General features: G+C 38.6%; 1 protein-coding gene and 1 non-coding gene across 2 annotated transcripts in view; one reads left to right on the top strand and one right to left on the bottom strand.

Annotated features, from left to right (window-relative positions):
- The window catches only part of BABAM2 (BRISC and BRCA1 A complex member 2), a 349,865-nt gene that overhangs the window by 124,889 nt on the left and 203,532 nt on the right, over window positions 1–21,444 (bottom strand). The gene's annotated exons all lie outside the window — the stretch shown is intronic.
- On the top strand, window positions 17,088–17,206 carry LOC112478620. The gene has a single exon (XR_003045891.1). It is a non-coding gene; the product is annotated as a 5S ribosomal RNA (ribosomal RNA).

The raw sequence follows: 21,444 nt of genomic DNA, 5'->3' as shown, positions 1-21,444 counted from the left end.
AGAGAGAGAGAGAGAGAGAGAGAGAGAGATATTTTCTGGGAGAATAATCTCTTTGAAGCTGAGACAACATCTGGTGGTACCCAAACTTGGCTTTCTCCAGAAAACCTGTGGCTGTGGGTAAAACAAAAAAGCTAAATAGAGGAGAGAGGAGGCCGTTGCACACCCCGAAGCAGCTCTACAACGGTTCTTTCTCCAACGGTTCAGAAGAGTTTCTAAGGTTCCCTGGACCACTGACTCACTGTGGCCCTAAAATAAGAAGGCCCAAGGCAGATGCCCAGATCACCCCAGATGGTCTTCATGGTCCTTGGGAACTTTATTATTACATCTGATACTGTCCATATATACATATTTATAGCCTAGACACGCAATAGATAGTGATAAATTCAGTTATGTTAGAGCCATTTTAATGGATTAACTTCTCAAAAATGACATGAGACAAAGCTGTATAGTCTCTATTTCTGAAGGATAAAAATTCTGATTTTTGCTTTTGATACTTTTATTGCTCAACGTATATTACTATTACTCAAAGTTGTTCAGATGGGTATAAGGATCTCCTACACATCGGAGACAATTCTTTGGAAGTACTTCCCTAATCCCACCCCTAAACCAACCAACCAAGCAACCAACCAATAATTACACAAACAATCAAAATAAAAAATGGGCCAAAGATCTTAACAGACACCTCATCAAAGAAGATATGCAGATGGAAAATAAGTGTATGAAGAGATGTTCCATATCATATGTCACCAGGGAATTCACTACTCACCTATTAGAATGCCCAAATCTAGAAAACCTACAACACCAAATGCTTGTGACAATGTGTAGCAAGAGGAACTCTCATTCATTGTTGGTAGGAATGCAAAATGAATGGCACAGCCACTTTGGAAGACAGTTTGGTGGTTTCCTATAAAACTAAATACTGTTACAGTACAACCCAGCAATGGTGCTTCTTGGTGTCTACCCAAAAGAGTTAAAAACTTACGTCCACACAAAAACCTGCAAATGGAAGTTTATAGCAGCTTTATACATAACTGCCAAAACTTGGAAGCAACCAAGATGTCCTTCAACAGGTAGATGGATAAACTGTGGTACATCCAGACAATAGAATATTATTCAGCACTAAAAAGAAATGATCTATTGTGCCAAGGAAAAGAAATGAATGCATATTACCTTACCTTAAATGCACATTACTAAGTGAATAGATAATTACTAACACTGGTCAAAAAGAGAACTCAATGCCTTTGTCCTCAGACTATAAAATGCACATAAGTTACTCCCAAATTGTAGAAATAACCTTAAAAAACAATATCAAAAGAAAACAATCTTTCAAAATAATTATCCCATGAACTATCTTTGGTAAAATATTTAACAGTCTTTACCATCCAAAAGTTATTATTTATATGCAACCAAAATCTCTCCTGCTACAAATTTGCCTCTTTTTCTGTAATTGACCTCTGTTAACTGACTGTTGATTACACGTCTTCACATCTCCAGTAATTCTTAGGTAATTCTCCTCGTCTAAGTGAATTAAAAAAATAATAAGGCAGCTAACTTAACATCTTGAAATTTAGGACTTCCCTGGCTGGTTTGGGCCAGATCAATTTAATAGTAAAGTATTACACAGTATGGTATCTAATCGAAAGGGATTCCTGGAATAAAAGAAAGTCTTACGGTCTAAGAAAGAAAGAAAGAAAGGAAAAGTCCTTGCATAAAGACAAGTGAGGGGATGTACCAAGGGTCAACATATCACGGCCCATTGGCCATATCCAGCTTGCTGCCTCTTTTAGTCAGGTTTTACTAGACACAGCCATGTCTATTAGTTTATGTACTGTCTGTGGTTGCTTTTGCACTCCAATGGCTGAGTTGAATGGTTGGTCTACAAAGCATAAACTATTTACTACAGGGCTCTTTACAGAAAACGTTTACTGACCCCTGACTTGACATTCACCTTTGTCCTAGGCTGGTTCATGCTGGAGCTTCAAGGCTCAAATTCCATCTTCTCTTCTCCATCTTACTCTTGCTTGCTACATGAGCTCATCTAGTTTCAAGACTTTAAATGTCACCTATGCACCAGCAACTCCCAAATATGTATCTCCAGGCCTGACATCTCCCCTGAGCTCCAGATGCACATAGCCAACTGCCTAGCGAACATATCCAACTGCCTAGCAAACATATCCACTTGGAGATCTAATGGACATCTCAAGCTTAAGGCATTTGAAATCTAACTCATGATCTCTCCCAACCCTGCCACCCCACCTTCTTTTACCCACAGTGTTTTTGATTTTAATAAAAGGCAACTCCATTCTTCTAGGTGAACTGATAAAAACCAACCAACCAAACAAAACCTCTAAAGTTACCCTAATTCCATTCTTGCTCCACATCTAATCTATCAGCAAATCCTCAACTACCTCAATATATTGAGAAACCCGCCACTTATCATCACTTCAACAGCCACCACTCTGCTCAAAGCTACCATCGTCCCTTACCCAGATTCTTGCAGGAGCCTCTTAACTGTTCTCCTGGCTTCTACCTTTGCCTCTTCCATCGATTTGCATGATGGTAGTCGGAGTGATCTTGTTAAAATGATAGATCACATCACTAATCTTCCCCACTGTCACCGCCCCTGCCCCAGCCCCTCTACTGGATCCTTGCTGAGCTCCCATCCCAGGCCTCTGTGCTTGCTGATTCTCCTCCCTGGAGCACTCCTCCATCAGATACACGCATGGCTCACTCTTGTATGTCCTTCTGGCTCAAATGGCACTTTCTCAAAGAGGCTCCCCCCGACCGCTGGATCCAAAATAACGACTTCGTCTTGCACCCCCACCCCATACCCTATCCCTTTCCCCTGCTTTATCTTTCTCCATATTTCTTGTTTGTTTTAGGGTCTATCTCCACCAGCTAGAGTGTAATCTCCATGAGGACAGGAATTTTTGTTTGTTCTGTTCACTTCGGTATCCCCAGTGCCTAGGACGGTGCCTGGTACACAGTAAGTGCACAATAAATATTTGTTTACTGAATAAATGAATGGGTGAATGGGCTTTCCCAAAGGTTTAGAACAGTCCTATGGAAAACAATATTTCTGATTTTATTATGAAGATTAATGGGAAAATTAAAACTCCTTAGTGAAATATGCTTCACAAATTGGCTGGAAGGTACCATTCTACTCTGAAGCAAGGGATCCTGTCTCTCAATAATTTTTTTGTTTGTTTTTCACTTGAACACCTGTATACTAAGGGAATTTATGGTTAATCTTTACCTTTCTTTTCATCGTCCTAATTCTCTTAACCTTTAAAAATCCTATTTTTCAATCTCGTCTTCGTTTTTTGTTTTCTCCTGGATTATATTCAAGGCTTGCAAACCCAAAGGTCATGTACCAACCTGCACCACAGAATGCTTTAAGCTGCCAGAAATTTTCATTGGCAATACAGAGATGTCATTGATTTCTTGGCTGTACATCATCAAATGATGCATTGATAAGTCAAACAGAAATGACAATATCACGTCGATCTAAAAACTACACCTGACTGAATTAAAAATCTAAAAACAGCAAGAGAAGAGGGACAATCAGGGATGCCATGGTCCCAGCATGAAGTCAGTCTGCACACCTTAAAGCCACACACAGTGTGATCCTGAAGCCTTGCCCACCTGCTGCACTCGATGACCTGGGAGCCAGATCACTGGAGCTGTACCCCTTCCTGGGGCTGCTTGGACCTGGGAGATCTGGCAGCCGTCCTGGTCCTTATCTGAAGTCTTGTGAAGCCCAGAAGCTTGGACTACATGGTGAATTGTATGCATCAAAGGAGAAAAAGTAAATAGTCACTTATTTATATATCATTAGTCAGTATTTGCTCAATTAGAGACCTGTCAAAAGTAAATGGTAGCCTATACCAGGGCAATCCCCACGGTGCTAACTCAAGCAAGAACTGAATGTCTGTGTCTCCCTCAAATCCATATGTTGAAGCTCTCTCAATGTGGTGGTATTTGCAGATGGGACCTTTGGGAAGTAATCAAGGTGAGATGAGACATGGAGGTAAGGCCCTGACACAATGGGATTAGAGCCCTTATAAGAAGAGACACAGAGAACTTGCTCTCTCTGACATGTGAGGACATAGCAAAAAAGCAGCCATTTGCAAGATAGGAAGAGAGCACTCACCAGAAACTGGCTACCTTGAACTTGGACTGCTCAGCTTCCAGAACTGTAAGAAAGAAACTTCTGTTGTTTAAGCCACCCATTCTATGGTATTTTGTTATGGCAGCCTGAGCTATTTGTGAGGTTTTCGATTCTAAAAATCGCTTTAAATTGCCAAATCCCAGAAAAGCATATTTGGAATGCTCTGTTGATGATATCCTAATCTTCATTTCTTCTTCTGCTAAACAAAAGAGTACAGGAATGCTTGTCCATCCCCATTACACACACACCCACACCCACACACACCCCACCCTCACTCAGAGTACTCTGAGAGCATCCACGCCTTGCTGAGACAGGGTTCTCTTTTTCTTTGCAGGAAAGTATAAGCTGATAGAGCAGTCCCAGGATGTCCTGGGAGGAAAAGACATGTCAGGGCAGAGTCCCACATCCCTGGACTTCTGGCCCACTCCCCCTCCAGTGTTCTTCTTGTCCAAAGGAACCACTGAAGCAGAATAGGGGCTTGAGGGGTGGAGGAGGTGGGAGTGGGGGACACATACAGGGTGGATTTGTTGGGGCCAAATGTGGGGGGGAGAGGGTGAAAAGCTGCATCCTCCTCACTTTTTAATCCTTCAGAAGGTATCCTCTAAACTGAAGAACCTCTTGTCTTTTTGATGAGAAAAATTAACACAATGAACATCAAACAGTTGAAAATAGGAAGAACAAACCCATGCATATTATCGTAGATGTTGTTCTCCAAAGCCCTGAACAATACACTCATCTGTCTGATCATGCTATCAGATGCCAGAAAAAAAGGAACGGTCGATACTATGAAGAATAGTGTGCTAGATAACGTAAACACAAATGTACCTCTAAACAAAACAAAACGAAACACAGCAGAGGTAGGGAATCTTTAGCAGGGTTTCACCTCCAGAGTTCCTCTGATTTCTCTATTTGCCTTTGATAACATGTCCCTGAAATAGACTCTGAATAGCATACAACACGTTAAGAGAGTCCTTTGTACTAAAACTATACACACAAAGAAATCAAGTAACCACTGTTTCTAAGTTAGCTGAAGAAAATAAAATTTTTAAAATCTGAAGAGAGTAAGATCCCAATTTATAACCTTCTTTGACATGTCTCTTAAAAAATCATTAAACATTCCAGGTGCTACATGTACTCTAGATCAGCCAGCTCTGGTATCAATCACATATGGAATTGTGAGGGGATCCAAGCCACAACGGTTCAATTAAAAATGAGCATAGGACACTTAACATAAAAAAACAATTAGAATACAATGAGATTTCCTTCCTTCTTCCATTGTTAGTATTAGTAAGAAAACCTAACTGCTAAAAATAAATAAATAAATAAATAAATTAAAAGTTCTTATTAAGGGAAGACCTAAAGACAGGAAAGCTAGCATGGACTGCCTCGCCCCTCTACTCTGTTGGCAGAAGGCACCCCCACTCATTAAAGGAATGAGCCTCACTCTAGCAACCTTATAAATGCACCTGACGGTTGACCACCTCCAGCAGTGGAGAACTAAGCATTTCTGAAGGCAAACAAATGAGGCAAAAAAGGTAATATATGGGAAAAGCTTTGAAAACTACCAAGTACTACAGAAGTATGAGAATCCTACCACCATCTTTGATCATTTAACAGATGTGACTGTTTTATACAGTCCTCAGCAAAGACATTCATGGTTAGTAATAGTAGCAAAAGACTGAAAAACACAAAAACAAAAACACAAACAAAAACGCATGTGTTTATCAACAAGAATTTGGTTAAATCAATTATAACCATCCAAATGATCCATCTGGCTTAATAAGGATCAATCTCCACAGTACACCTTTAAGTTAAGGAAAAAAAGAAGGCTGCAGCATACTGTGCATAGTATCATACCACACAAGTAACAGAAAAGGTACATTCGTACACACTTACATATGTGGGAAGGACACACGCAAACTTGTGAATGGCTACCTCTGCAGAGAGGAACTGGAAGTCTAGGGCTCTGGCATTGCAGGGTTATAGAAAGTATATTTCGCCCTGTACATCCATTTATATCATCTTCTTCACTAAAAATTGAAAAATTGTATGTGGTTTTATGAATATATTTTAAATTATTCTTTAAAAATATTTTAAAATGTGAGAGAGAAATGAAGTTCTTGCAAAGTTAAATTCTTTTCCTTTATAATTTCTACTCATGAACCTGTCTACTCTCTTAGAACCATAAAGTACAAAACAATAATAATAAAAAGTCCTCCAATTTCCCTTTTACAGTTACATGATTCTGTTGTAGTTCACAAATGTCTAAAAATAACTTTTAACTATTTTAGGGAGGAATGAATCTTATATTTTAATTGTTCTATATTTTTTTTCTCCCTCTTTAATTCCCACACTCAATTCCACCCCTGACCTACAGATGTTACCATCTCCACTTAAGAAGTAGATCTCTGAAGGTGGGGTGTCTCCTCCCACACGCTCACGGCGGGCACCTGGGGCCTGGCGCACCTGGGGCCTGGCACAGCTGGGGTCTGGCGCACCCGGGGTATGGTCCGTGGCTCCACCTGGGGCGCAAATCCAGGACCTTCTACTCTATGGAACCACCCTTTGTTCCATATTTTCATTATTAATAGCTAAGTTAATTACTTTAATGGCAATTGGTAGGTAGAGTTAATATTCCTAGCTTTTAAAACACACTAATTATGATACTTTGGGTATCAGAGAAGTCAAAATATTGGCTCTATTCAATAACATTTTTGTGAATAGAAATTAATGCATGTTCCTTGTAGAAAACTTGAAAAATAGAGAAAATCACAGAGGAAAATTAAAACAATTCATTATCCTACTAGTTCAGAGAAAACCACTATTAATTTTGATGTATAGCCTTCCTTTTTTACCTCCAATGTATGCAAGTATATATCTCCTACATAATTGGAATCAAGCTGCACATATTGTTTAAAAAGTCTGCTTTAATAAATTATCGCCCCTACTTATCTTTTGTTTTATAACTTTTGTTCTGAAGATTAATATATATTACTTGTAAAATTTAAAAGATAAATTTTTAATTTTATTTTTTTGTTTCATTCTCTCTGATAAATGTTAACTGAAAAATATTTTTTAATTACCCCAAATTAAATGCGAATCATAAATATAATGATAACTTTCAACAATGCATTGGATAAAAAAGGTAATAAGGATCGTGGCCCATAAGTATAAATTAAATTCAAATAATTAAAAATTTTAATTTTTTTTTGAAAATTTGAATTATTTCTACTTCTGAAGTCATTAAAGCTTAAAACTGTACCAAGACTTTGGAATGCCCTGTATTATAAATATATTTCCATACCATTAGTTATTCTTTAAAATGGTTAATGGGATTTTGTTATACTGATACATCATAATACACTAATCTAACTCCTTATTACTGGATATTTAAATTGTTTTTTTTTGAAGAGGTTATAAAGAACATAACGATAGGTTAATAAATGCTCGTAAGTTACAAAGGCCCAGCCCAGGTCAGAATTATATTAATATATTAAAATCCTGGAAAAATAGGTATGTAATTTTAAAAAATGTTTAACAAATATTGTCTAGTTATGTTCCAGAATGGGTAACAAGCAACAGCATCATCGACATTGGACAAAGAGTAAAATAAAAACGTCTTTTAACATGTAAGTAGTTTTTTTTTTCCTAAACCAAAGACACCTACAATAATAATTAAAGTAATACATTTCAGGCTTATTTTGTTACCATAGATTGAAATAAAATTCCAATATATAGATCAAAAAGGGCTCTTAAAAATCAACCCACAATCCATACTGGGATTTAAAAAGAAGTAAAGTTTTAGATAAATACATAATAAAATACAGTTAGCCAGGTTTTCAATGTAAAATAGTAAGAAAATAAAAAGTCTACATATTTGAGCTCAGCTAAAATTTTCATCGGTTTTCTCAGAAACCCCACCACACCATGAAGAATGCTAAAAAAGATCATTTAGTGTCAAACCAATAAATGACTAAGCAATAAGACTGAACTCTTATCTATAGTGTCGCTGCATTTCTGAAAGTTTGGTTGAATTTACTGACTTGGGGAGCAGCAGTGAGAGTAACTATTCTGGACCACAGAGGAAGTTAGTAGGCCTGTGCCCAGATGGGACACAAAGGGAAAGACGTGAGGACACTAACGTCTTCCTGGCTCCCTTCCAAGTCTGACTTGAAACTGTTCAGCTTTTAGGCAGGTCCTTCAACTCCATTTAAGATACAAGTTTCAGAGATTAGAAACTTGGTCAGAACTAAGCTTCTCGTCATCTGAGAATCATAAATATAATGATAACTTTCAACAAGGCATTGGATGAAAAAGGTATTAAGGATCTGGGCCCATAAACCATTTCATTTCCGCATTCCTTCGCCTTTCAAAACCTCAAAGGTGGAGGAGAATTTGGAGTAAATGAAAGGAAAATATTCAGAGCCACCAGGAGTAATCATTGCTTGTACAAAGCAGAGTGGTAAACGCCCATGATACCACACCGAGCCACATGCGGACTTTCAGAAGTAGCTTAGAAGGTACCAAATGTACTCTGATTACAGCACACGAGCCTGTGAGTGACGGCTTTCCAAGGAAATCAGATTCTGGTGAAATTACTTAATTTGGTACAAAGGATGCACTATTATTCTAGCCAAAGACAGAAAAGATATATTTTATCCCTCCTACGCAAGTAGTTCTAGCCCTTCATCATCTGCGCTGGAACTTCTTTAAAGATACCTTGCAAAGTCACATAGTCACGGCCGAGCGGTTAAGGCTTGAAAGATACCTTGTGAGTCTAGACCACAGGAACCCCTTTTCAGTCAAAGTGCATTACACTGGAGTCCTGATTGCTTCTGTAACAAAAGCCCTTGGATGAGGTCCAAGAAAGTCTTTCCAAGTATTAATGAAAACTCTCATTTATTCAGATAAATAGAGGAATTTGGCTTAGATAGTTACTAGCTGGGTGGTCTTGGGAAAACTATTACTTCTCTAAGCCTCCGTTTCATCAGTAATGAGGAAGATATTAACGGTACCCATCTCATGGAGTAGAAATGCAGATGAAATAAGATAGTTCAGGAAAAACATCTAGCATCCAAACATCATTATATCGATTTCATAGGTACTACGGGTTAACTATTTTAGAATAAATAGATTAACTCAATCTCAAAGTGTCATCTACAAAAAGGACTTTGCAAACTGTTTTAATAGATAAAAATGGACCTGTCATTAAATATATTATCTATGAATAAATGTACTTCTGAAATCCTTAAGGATACTGAAAAAATGTTTTTTCTTTTTTAAGCAACTTAAGCATTCTCTTTGAAACTCTTTCATTAGTGATTGACTTAATAGAACTTTACTTTCTTACAGTTCTGGAGGCTAGAACTTCAAGATCAAGGTGTTGACAGGGTTGGTTTCTTCTGAGGCCTCTCTCCATGGCTTGTAGATGGCATTCTTCTCTCTGTGTTTTGACTTGGTCTTCACTCTGTAGATGTCTGTGGCTCAATTTCTTCTTTTTATAAAGACACTAGTCATATTGGATTAGGGTCCACTCTAATGACCTCATTTGAAATTAATTACCTCTTTAAAAACCCTATTTCCAAATTCAGGCACATTCCAATCTACTGGAGATTAGGACATCAGCATATGAATTTCGGGAAACACAATCAGCCATAACACAGTATGTATTTTCTTTGTTTAGGAGCCTTCACTGTGCCCCTGCCCCTCACATTTTCTCTAAGACATACTCTAGATTTTTGAATGTGGCATGCAAAATGACCTTAATCACCTGGCTGTCCATCTTACTTTTCCAGCTTCCTCTCTCGTATCTCCTGTTTTTGCACCTTAGATACTGACCCCACTGAACCAATTATCTCCCACACATACTCCTTCATACCTCCTTGTCTCTGAATATGTGGTCTCTCTGTCTAGAATACTCCCATAGGTACTCTGTGAAGTTATTTTTGATGCCTGAAGCAGAGTCAATTACACTCTTACCACTCCTCACAGAACCTCGAACACCCCAATACCACAGCATGTATCATCCTAAATTGCAACTAACTCTTTACATGCTCCCCCACCCTCACCCCCACCCCAACTGTACTGGGAATTCCTTGAAGGCAAGGGCCATGTCTGTTTTTGCTCATTACTTATTCCTCTGCACCTGGTAGAGACCTAGTACACAGTAGGAACTAAAAAAATATTTCTTGAATGAAGGAAATGAATACATAAATGAAAATATGAACAAAACAATGAATGAGAAAGGGTTTAATTTCTCTTTGATGCCAACCGAGTACAGTGGTATGGTGTTCACTAAGCTTAGTATGTGCTTCATAAATGACTAAAAACACTAACTGAACCATGAGAGAAAACCTGAAACAATAAAGGGGTCTGAAGTTACTTACTTTAAGAAAAGTTGTAGAAGCTGATCATCTTTGGGGTAAAAAGGAAATGGATTTTAAAAAGCCTGTAAACTTCAGGGAAGGAGTGCCAAGAAACACGTGACAAGGCAATCTGAGCTCCACTCCGATCCAAGAACAAAGGGTTCCTGGTTTAAGCTATGGAAGGGCCTGTTCCAGAAAGCAGCTGGGCAGAATTTCCTCACACGAAGCGTTCTTAATGTATGGGAAAAAGAAAAGAGCAAAACAAAACAAGCAAAGGCAGCAAAAGGGAATAATTAGTACAAACAGTTTTTTTTTTTTTTTAATGCATTGGACAAACCCCAAGAAGAAAAATGTTGTGGGATAAACATCTGTTCATTCGGAACATGACAGAGCCCCTGAAAGGCTCTGCGGCCTGTGTGTGTCCTTATGTGCCCGAGGTTTGTGTTTGTGCTTCCACTGCTCAGACAGCCCAGAGAGTGGCCCAGAAAGAGGCCTGTTCCCGGCCAGGCAGGATGCACTCCACTAACTCCAGGTGGGGTTGCGGGGATAACTCTCACTCAACTGTGTTTGACATGACAAAAAAACACACAGAAGGGAAGAGCAAATGCCAACTGTACGAACGCGCAGAACTGCCTTGCTCTACTTGCATAGGTTTCCACCAAGATTATATTTTGACAGCTTGTACTGAAAGTGACCAGCTGTGTCACATTTAGAGGGATTAGCATTTGCTTCCCATCCCTATGATCATTGGTACTAAGACAGTAAGTACAATAAGTTGAAAGAGTCTGCTTCCTTGTGCCAGATGTGCCCCTTGCGGTCCCTGAGTCTAGGAGTTTGTTAGGAAGAGATCTCCACGGGAAGAGTCTTCTCCAGTCTCCAGTATCACCTGTTAGTTTCTGCCTCCCCAACTGAGTAGAGGTGAGTAGCTGTCGTCCAAAAAATGAAGCTAGATGGAACAATCTAGCAATTTTCAAAGGGCAATGCCCTGAGAGAAACACCCCCAAGGGGTGGATGGCCTTCATCCCCCTTCTCATGAGACTAGATCACCTCGCCTTCGAGTCTTGGGCCACCTGGGCCCACTTCTGAGCCCTGTGACCCAGTTCCATGAGCCCAGCCATCCTACACAAATTCCATTTTCGGAGTCCATTGTGTCAAGATTGAGACAGACCTCACCTTACTCTTCATCTTTCTGGCTGTGGTCGAAAGTGCTCTTGCTCTGCCATCGATTTACTTTTATTTTCTCTTTCTAAGGCCCAATGATCTCAGATTTTGATTATTTTCATGACATTAATATCAAAGTCTGACATTTTATTAAAAACCAGGCAAAGATAACTGTCTTATGTTTCTTTCTCAGACCTCTGCTCTTAGCTCCCGGTGAGCCATACAAGGAGTTAAAGTCGGGATGACCGTGGTGCCCTGATCATCTAAGTCATGTGATTTTTTTTTTTCAGGTGCACATTTTCTGGGACCTGCCTCAAGTGCAGAAAAAAAATTATCTTTTTTTTCCCCACCAAGACATATAGCTCTCTACATGTCTCAAGCCTCCAGGTATAGGCAGCTACTGACTTACCCTATATAACACAAGAAGCCACATGTAACAGAGAGTAGCCAGCTGGGGCTGTAGAAAAACTAATTACAAAACTTATCCTGGTCCACCTACTGAGTTGGCTGGAATAAGCACCAGCACTCAGAGCTTCACATTCAGAAGAAGGTCACAGAAAAGCGAAGTAGCTGCAGGCTGGGAAGGCGCGTGGGGAAGATCAAGGGCTGCACCAGGGGGGAAATGCCATCAGCTGGCCCCAAACCACAATTCCAACATCTTCTCTTTGGGGTGCCCCACTCTATTTGTCCACATATTCACAATAAAAATGCTTATAAAGATATCTGGTACCAGTTTTGATTTTCTATAGAATTGTGATTACAAAACTAATTTATTCTTATGGATTGGTTACTCCACAGTTTAATTTTATCTGAAAGAAGAAGAAGAAAAAAAAAAGCTGACATCTAGCAGTTAAACAAATCTTTGTCACCAGAGGCCTGTGACACAAATCTCAATGATATTTTATGGGAACATGTATAGCTTTTCTTCATTTGTGGCTATAATTGTTGCTGGAGAAGCCCCAACATGTAAAGGTTGATGCTTCTGAACGTGCTGAAAGATGCTGGAACTAAACCATGCAATGACAGCTATCAAAATGTCACCAATGCAGTGTCATATTCAGTCAAGATGCTTAAAAATTCAAATGTTCAACTAACACTGTTTTAGCTGTGGAAAGAGGAGGATTACCTGGCTGGTTGATGGGGAAAATGAAACGAGGCAATGAGTATAGCCGCACTCAGTGAGGAGCCTGGCACAGAGCAGGCCACCCCAGTAAGAGCTCTCACTCACTGGGGCTTCCTGAGTGCAGCAGTGAGCGCCAGACACTGCTCTCAGTGCTCTGTGTGCTCTAACTCCATTCATCCTCACAACCGTCCTTACGCCCTGTTCACAGGTGACAGAAGTGATACACAGAGAAGTTAAGGAACTTGTCCAGAATTACCCAGCTAGTAAGGTCTGGAGGTGGGATTCAGACCCACCTGGAGTCTACACTTTAAACGTTACGCGAGGCCTCGTTTCTCACAAGCATGCTTCTGCAGAAACGTACTACACTGCAGGTGCGCTTTATCTTTACTGTCCAGGTGTGAGTCATGCGCTCGGAGCCCAAACATGATACTTTCTTTATCTTCGCCTAAACACTGACTGGAGGGAGCATGAAAAGCAAAAGTACATTTCAAATTTCTGAATAATTTCCATTTAAATGACTGCAACTCCTCCTCACTTGACCATAAATTCAAAAGGCTTCATTTGAAACCACTGGTATTTATTTTAAGAATTAGTAATTGGTCTAAAGAAATGGTTGCAATAGCTAAAATTTATGCTAATTAAACTTATGCTAATTAAGGGTGCAAGAAACAGTACAATCTAGTGAATTATGTTTGGAATTCAAAGCAAACAAAAGGATGGCCGTATATTTGGTCCTAGATCTATCAGAGTTGATCTCTGGCTTTAAATCAAATAATTAAAGATCTCATCCCTCAGTCTACCCAATTGCAAAATGGAAATAGTACCCCATTCAACACATGAGTAGTTAAATTAGCTGCGGCTCTTCCAGCTTGGCATTGAGGAACTGCTGTGCAAGATTCTTTAACCACAAAAGAAAAACCTGGAGGGGGACAAGTGCCCAAAAGGACACACCCACTTGCGTTGCCTTTTATACTATGAATGCAGGGCTCAACACTGCTTAAGGGTTTCAGGATAAGATCTGGGACAGGTCTGCCACAGAGCTCAGGCTATCCCCTTGCTTGAAAAGTGGAAAGAGAGTTTGGGTTCTAAGTAGTTCTAGAATCAAAGAAAGGACCTTTGAGACATTTCAGGAGATTAGCCCAAACCAGAGACTCTTTGAAAATGAGGGAAATAAACTGGTATGTCCTTATCTAATCTATATCTAATTTCTGATTTCCACCTACTCCCAGCTCAACTCATCTCCATCCCTACGCCCAAGCTCTGGAGTCATTTGCAGTAGAAACCTGCTCCAGCTCTCAGTGGATCACTGGCTTCCTCCAGCACCAACCTAAACTGCTGGAGCCACCCCGAGAACCCTCGGAGTCACAGAGCAGCCCTGGAGTTCAGGCAACTTAAAATAAGAATGTGCCGACTAGTGTCCCTCCCCCAAAAAGGCAATGATTGGACATGTGCTCTTTGCCCCACAATGGCATTTTTCAAATGCTTTATTAAGCCACTTAAAAAGAAAACTGCCTACCCATAATTCCCTGAAGATGTCTGGCTGGTTTAATTCCTCGGTTGAGTCTTTCCTCTGATGGGGATCTGTTAGAAAGTTGGCTCCTCACAATTAGAAAACTTGGGATCATCACGATTATAAACCACCATTAATAAATTCAGAGAGAGGCACACCTAATAGTTTTAACTTTGTAGTAGTGTCCAGAAATTTGACTAAATAACATTAAAAGAAAAAAAGCGTGAATAGTAGAAATCTTTCATGTGCCAGACATTGACGACGTGTAGACCACAAGTCTCTGTACTTTCCAAACTCTCCTATTCATCACTTTCTAACACCCACCAAATCACAGCCTCTGCTCATCTGCCCACACTCACTATTTCATTACGATGTCCCACAGACCTACTCTATTTTTTAAAAAAATATTGTGTCCCTTTCAATTAATTCAGTTCTCTGGATAAACGTGTATGTAATATTTACATGTGCTGGATGCTAGCACTTGTGCAAAAAAAAAAAAAAAGCCACTAAATATTTAGAAAGCAAGTACCTCCCGGGGGGCTCAACTTTTTATTAAGAATAATGGAAGGAAATACAAAAGCCTATTTACGTGACTGTGTGGGTGGCGGCCGTGTGTACGAGCATGGCACGGGCGTGGGCTCCTTTAAACTGTTGCCTCTGCAGTGCAACACTGTGGCTGAGTGAATGGGGAAAACACTGTCAACACGATGTGTGAAGAGAGACATTAATGCAGCTGGCAAGGTGGCTGAGGTGGCTTAGGGACTTGGAGGGACGCTGACTACGGCCTAAATGCACAGCAAACTCTGTGCACAAGACCCAGCAGAACAAAAAAAAACATACTAAATACCAATAATTTTCTGACATTTTTTTTTGAGGATGTGAAACCCTTCTGAATCATTACCCTTAACCTAACTAAATTCTGGCACATGACTGAGCTACAGCAAGGATCACTCATGATTAAACATCCAAATTGGTCTATTCATAGTGCCCAAAAATGCCAGGCACACTCTTGCCTCTGGGCCTAGTTCACATGTCCCTTCTGTCTAGAATGCTTGTTCTCTTCTTCACCTCCTGGAAAAATTTTATTCATCCTTCAATGTCCTTGCGCGCTTAAGCAGACAGAGCTCACAGCTCTACAGGCTGTGGCTGGGCTCCCAGGGTTCGGTGCGCATACCTCCAGTGTGGAATTCACCACACTGCTCCAGCTGGTTACTTCTGTGCTGGTCTCTACCAGCAGACTGCATTCTTCTTGAGGGCTGGACATCTTCATCCTTATTCTACACTCTGAGACAGTGTTAGCGGAGTGCCCAGTATGTGAAAGGCACTCAAAAATGTTGGCTGAATGAATAAAGGACTATATATTTTTTCTTAAAAAAACTCCTGAAGTGCTCTGACATAGATCAATTCTCACAGAATGGAGGAATTTTCAGATCAAATGTTTTCTCCCTCAGCCATTCAAGTGAAAGGAGAATCTTGATGATGATGCTAAAGCTCCAAAACATGGTTTCCATACCAGTAAAATTTTCAGGCATCAACTAAAGCAGATTTGAGGCTGTCAAACAGCTTAAACCACTGGTGATAACTTGAAACAGAGAAAGAAAGAACAAAGGCATTAATGAGAATAAACAAAAATTTCCTATTCTGCCAACTTTAAATTTTTTCTATTTAAAAAACCTCCCATAATCCCTACATAAAAATTCAAATTGCAAATCATGCAATATTAAATAACAATAATGCAGGCACAAACTGCATTAGGATCAAGGAGTAGGGTAGACGTCTCAAGCTATGTAACATTGCCTTTTTATAATGCTTAAAGAGTAAGAATCTGGCTTCCAAATAATAAAGGTGATACCAGAAAAGTCTAAGAAAAGGAGAATACAAATGTTAAGTGTGAATATTGTCAGTCCTCGAAGATGAACACTGCTGGAAACTTACAGAAGTCAAACAGTGATAACACTGAGATCCAGAATGGTGACGGGGAGCCCCTCACCAGAAACCATCTCTGCTACTGATAGCTTTATAGCTGCTGTGAAGCATAAAGTGGAAGCTGCCTTATTAAGAGAATGCTACACAAGCAGTCATTTTTGTTTTTCCTTAGGGAATCTCTCTTTTCTCCCTATGTGAGCTTCTGATTTATACTTTATTTGTATAGTTTTACTGTCCTGCTGAGTTAAACCTGAAGCAAGTATTCTGCTATTTTATTCTGAATTTTTGGATCATTAAGTGAGGGTGAATATTGTTCCAAACTCATTAGTTGCTTTGTCTTTTGTAAACTGAATGACGCTATCTTTTATCCTTTTACAAAGAGATCTTGTGTTCTTCTGATCATTTTGTACAGAAAATATGTTAACTTGTTATATTTGTGATAGATATCTTTCTGGTTTGTTTGTTTTTTAATTGTTTTCACAATATTTCTAACACAGTAAGAAAGCTCAGCTTGAATAGCTGGGTAAATTACTCATGATTATATCTTTATGTCTGAGATTAGAAACCAGGCCTGTCTGATCCCACAGTTCACCACATTTGAATAATTTGCCAAACAGAATTAATGAATTTTGGTACAAATTCTGTTGATAATGTGGAGCCATCACTGAAGATGTCAGTTAATATATTGTGTTTTTTTTTCTTTTTATAGTTCTTTTTGTTGCTATCAAAGCATATCTAGCCATAACAGCCTACCTACCCTTAATCTGTTGTATAATTACTAGGTCAGTATAAAACAAAATAGCTGAGTACATTTTTAAAACAGGTTACTTAGTCTACAGTCATGCCACTCTGAACACACCCGATCTAGTCTGATCTCGGAAGCTAACCAGGGTCGGGCCTGGTTAGTACTTGGATGGGAGACCACCTAGGAAGATCAGGTGCTGTAGGCATAAAAAATTAAAATAAATATAAAATAAAATAGGTTACTTAGTTACACAGGCTCTCTTCCTCTGACTCCAGGGACCAAGGCTCTTTTTCTGGGGGTTGCCAGGAGTCTCACCTTTAGATAAGTGGGGGTTTTTCTAAGGGACTGGGAATATGACCATCCCATAGCAGGCACCTGATAAATGTTTGCTGAAGATGATGAAATACTTCTTTAGTTTTCTAAATTGCCTAGGAGAAACTTTTCCAGTCAAGATTAGAGAAATGGAAATTTTCCATACACAGGGAAATGACTGGGATGTTATTCTTGTAAGGAAAAACGAAGTCTTACAATTTTCTTTAAGGAATTATTTTCATTCTCACAGAGGTCTAAATATTACAGATCAATATATTTGTTTTCTAAAGAAATATACACAATTCGCTTTAAAGAAAATTTGACTATGAAAAAGATTTCTATCAAACTGAACAGAGTGAATCATATTTTCCCATTAAGTTCCACTTAAAAATTTATAATATAGAATCAAATTTGGTCTACTACTCAAAGATGTCCCTAGACTACTTAAACTCATTTACGGAAAAGAGCTATACATATTTTTTCAATTAAAGTAATAAGAAAATGCATCCCAAATAAGCCACAAATTTTAAATTCCAAATAAGTCTTAAAATTCCATAGGTCTGCTGCACTAAGCAGATCTGAAGTAAGATAAACCTTATGTACTGCATGGTCCTTGGAACAAACCCTCCAACCTTTCCCCTGTTAAGATAAATACGTCTTTCTAAAAGTCTGCTAAAATCAATTATTTTGTAAGCTAACTTCTGATGGCTTATTTATAATCCTGGGGAAGACTGCCCAGTAACTATTAATAACTTAATATTCTTTAAATAGTCTAAGAAAAACTAGAATTCATAAATATTTAAAACTTGCTTATTCTGTACTAGTCCTTGCCAGGTTTTGTACTTGCAGTGGGTATAGAAATATATATAATATGTGGTTTTGAGAATCTTCTAATTAGTGGCAGAGACAGATAGGTAAAATGATGATGATGAGGAGGATGATAATTCAATAAGATAAGAACTATTATAGAGCATAAGTAACCATGTAGGAGTAAAGAGAGAATTCTTAACTCTGGTGCCAAGAAGGGTTTTCGAGAGGAGGTAATATTTGAGCTGTATCTTAAAGGAAGAGAAATTAACTAGGAAGACAAGATTACAGGTAGAGAAAATAGAAAATAAGTTTTTAGATAAAATAGAAAATAAGTTTTCTCATGCTCTTTCTTAACACTGTGTACATATACTGAGTAAAATATATCTGTACTTGCATCAAGATAAATTTGCGAGCATCAGAAAAGCTAATAATAACTAGCATTATTTCATAAACAAATCTAATCAGACTGCTCTAATTTCTTCTCAGAAGGAATAAAACAGTAAAGTGATCTGGAAAATATAGGTAAATATTTTTTCCTAACATACAGGCACTTCGTGTTATGAATTACCCATATATACAACAATTAGTTTCACACTTCTTCCGCCACCTAGTATCCAACAGGAAGCTGGATGGAACAGCAACTGAGCTGCCTATGTCTGACAGCCCCATCTGGTGGTTATTATGGGGAACTATGTGGTTAGTGTTCCTGCCCCTCTAACTGTTATTTTCCTTCCCCAGAGGGAAGAATGAATACACTATTTTCTCACCATTTCTACCTTTATCCTACAGCTCAGTATCTCCAGCACCAGTCCCTTATTACGCAAATATTGATTTTTAGCTTCCCAATAAATATTTATAGAACTGAGCTGTTTTGAATAAGAAATCACTAATACGGACGTGGTTTCTTAGTGTAGCAGTGAGCACATCTGCTTTACACACAGAAGGTCCTGGGTTTGCGCCCCAGTGGAACCATGGTCCATGGTCTATGGCCATGCCACCCTGAACAAGCCCGATGTCTGATCTTGGAAGCTAAGCAGGGTCAGGCCTGGTTAGTACTTGAATGAGAGACCACCTAGGAAGACCAGGTTCTGTAGGCATAAATAATAAGAAAGAAAGAAAAGAAAGAAAGAAAGAAATCACTAATACAAGGCTTTTGTGTGGCCCTTTCCATTTTTCTCAAGTGCTTTTACATTTATGGAGTAAATGTAGCTCATTCATCTTAGTATGAAGATGAAGAACAATGTTGCATAAATCACCAGATTTCTCATCAGCTTGCATTAAAATACAATGTACTCTATGAGGAATGATCCTTCTATCAATCAATTACTTGACGAATAAATAAATTTCCTATCCTCTTCTCTTCAAATTCTTAATCTGTTATCTTAGGAACTCTTCTTCATTTTATCTGTAAGGCAAAAGTCACCATAAATCACCCATAAGAGCAGTGCTAGTTATGCATACACTTGCAGCTGAGCAAACGGAAGCTGAAGATAAAAAATTATCTATTTCTACAGCTGTTGAAGCGCTTAAAAAAACCAAACTCAAATATTTCATAAATCTCAAAGTACTTTTTCTTTTTTCTTTATCCTTTAAGTCCGCTTTTTCCAAAGTGTTGATCTTCAGGATTTTGAAAAACGCATTCAATTTTATTTTGCTGATATATTTAATTACATTGGAACAGTATTAGTTCATAAAAGCAAAAGAGAAAAGAAAGATGATAGGAAGAATACAAAAAAGCAAATGGGAGAAAATTTGAAAGGTACTAATAGCAATGAAATACCATAGGCCCAAAAGTTGAGGTTAAAAAAAAAAAAAAAAAAAAAGAATGTGAATGGGAAAAAATAGGCAGAAAAAAAGATGATAGGGTCTCTGAAAGACCTGAAATGATTCTCAACTCTAAACTGTGTTCATTTAATGCATACTCCAACTTTGTTTGACAAAGAATATATAAAAAAAACACACACAAATATAAGAACTCATAGAAACAGTAGAAAAGTGGTTGCTAGGAGTTGAGGGGTCGGGGGAAATAGGGAGAGGCTGATAAAGGGGACAGACTTGTGCTATAAGATGCATAGTTCTGAGGGTTTAACGCGTAACATAGTGACTACAGTTGATAACACTGCACTGCATAAGTGAAGTCTGCTAAGAGTAGAACTTCGTATCTTCTATACCCAAACTTTCTGGGCCATTCTGGGTGAGTGTTTTACTTAATCTTTTCTAGTCTCACATATCTTGTCATGTAAAACAAAGAGGACTGATGATACGATCTTTAAGTTCCCTTCTAGAAGGTTCTTTATTTTTCCTTTTTTAACATTTTCTGACTTTATAAATTATTAAAAAATAAAGAAGGGAAAGGAAAGGCAAATGAAGAAACCAGAAGGAATATGGGATTTATAGCACGAAAATGCTAATAAGAAAAATTATGGTGTTTTCCAATTAAACACCTCTAGTTATTAAAGGCATTAATTAAAGTAACCAAACAGGGTTGTTTTCATTCAGGATAGATCCTGAAATTCCAAATAGCGAACACTCTGTTACCATCACTTCCCCACCTCCCAAAATCACAAAGGTTTCCTTTGAAATACTCCTGTTTCTCCAAATTGAATGGGTCATTATCCAAGAGAAGTGTTTAAGCTAAGCTTCTGTATTCAGCTTCAAGTTTTAAATCTATAAAATAAGAAACTTTTAACACTGACCTCTCTTTTCAGGGTGTTGCATACTACGTTTAATAAGGCACTTTAAGGCTTTCAGTTTAAAGATACTTGAGAAACACAAAGTATCATTATGTTAATTACTATTATTATAAGGCTCCATGGCTTAGACTAGCTATAGTCTAATGTCTAATGTACTAAGTAGTCCTCGATGACCCAGAAAGGTGATTTCTAAGCATCGTGTGTACGTCCGTTGCCCTTCTCTACTCCACAGTGCCACACACAATAGGTCTAAGAGGGTCTCGTGACTTGGGCTTTGATAATATTGTTGGAGTCTAATCGTCTCTGTAACTCTTTTGAATACCAGGGAAAGTATGACCCAACTCCTTCCTAAGAGTATTCTTCACAGAATTCAAATCAAAGAGAGACCAAAGGAAGGCCAAAACTCAATCAAGTATGTCCTGGAAAATATTAGGTAATAAATCCCAAGTAAATAAGTGCTGAGCGACTTCAAGGCAGAGGTTCTCAAACTTTGTGTGCATACAATCATCCACAGAGCTTTTTAAAATGCAGATTTCTGAGCCCTCAAAATTCTGATTTTTAGATCTAGGATGGATTCAAGGAAGCTGTACTATTAAGTTCCAAGGCCGATGCAGGTGATCTGCTGACC

The sequence above is a fragment of the Pteropus alecto genome, unplaced genomic scaffold, assembly GCF_000325575.1.
Source record: "Pteropus alecto unplaced genomic scaffold, ASM32557v1 scaffold61, whole genome shotgun sequence".
In the NCBI taxonomy this organism is placed as follows: domain Eukaryota; kingdom Metazoa; phylum Chordata; class Mammalia; order Chiroptera; family Pteropodidae; genus Pteropus; species Pteropus alecto.
Note: the sequence above shows the minus strand (reverse complement) of the source record. Positions and strands in the feature narration are given on the sequence as shown.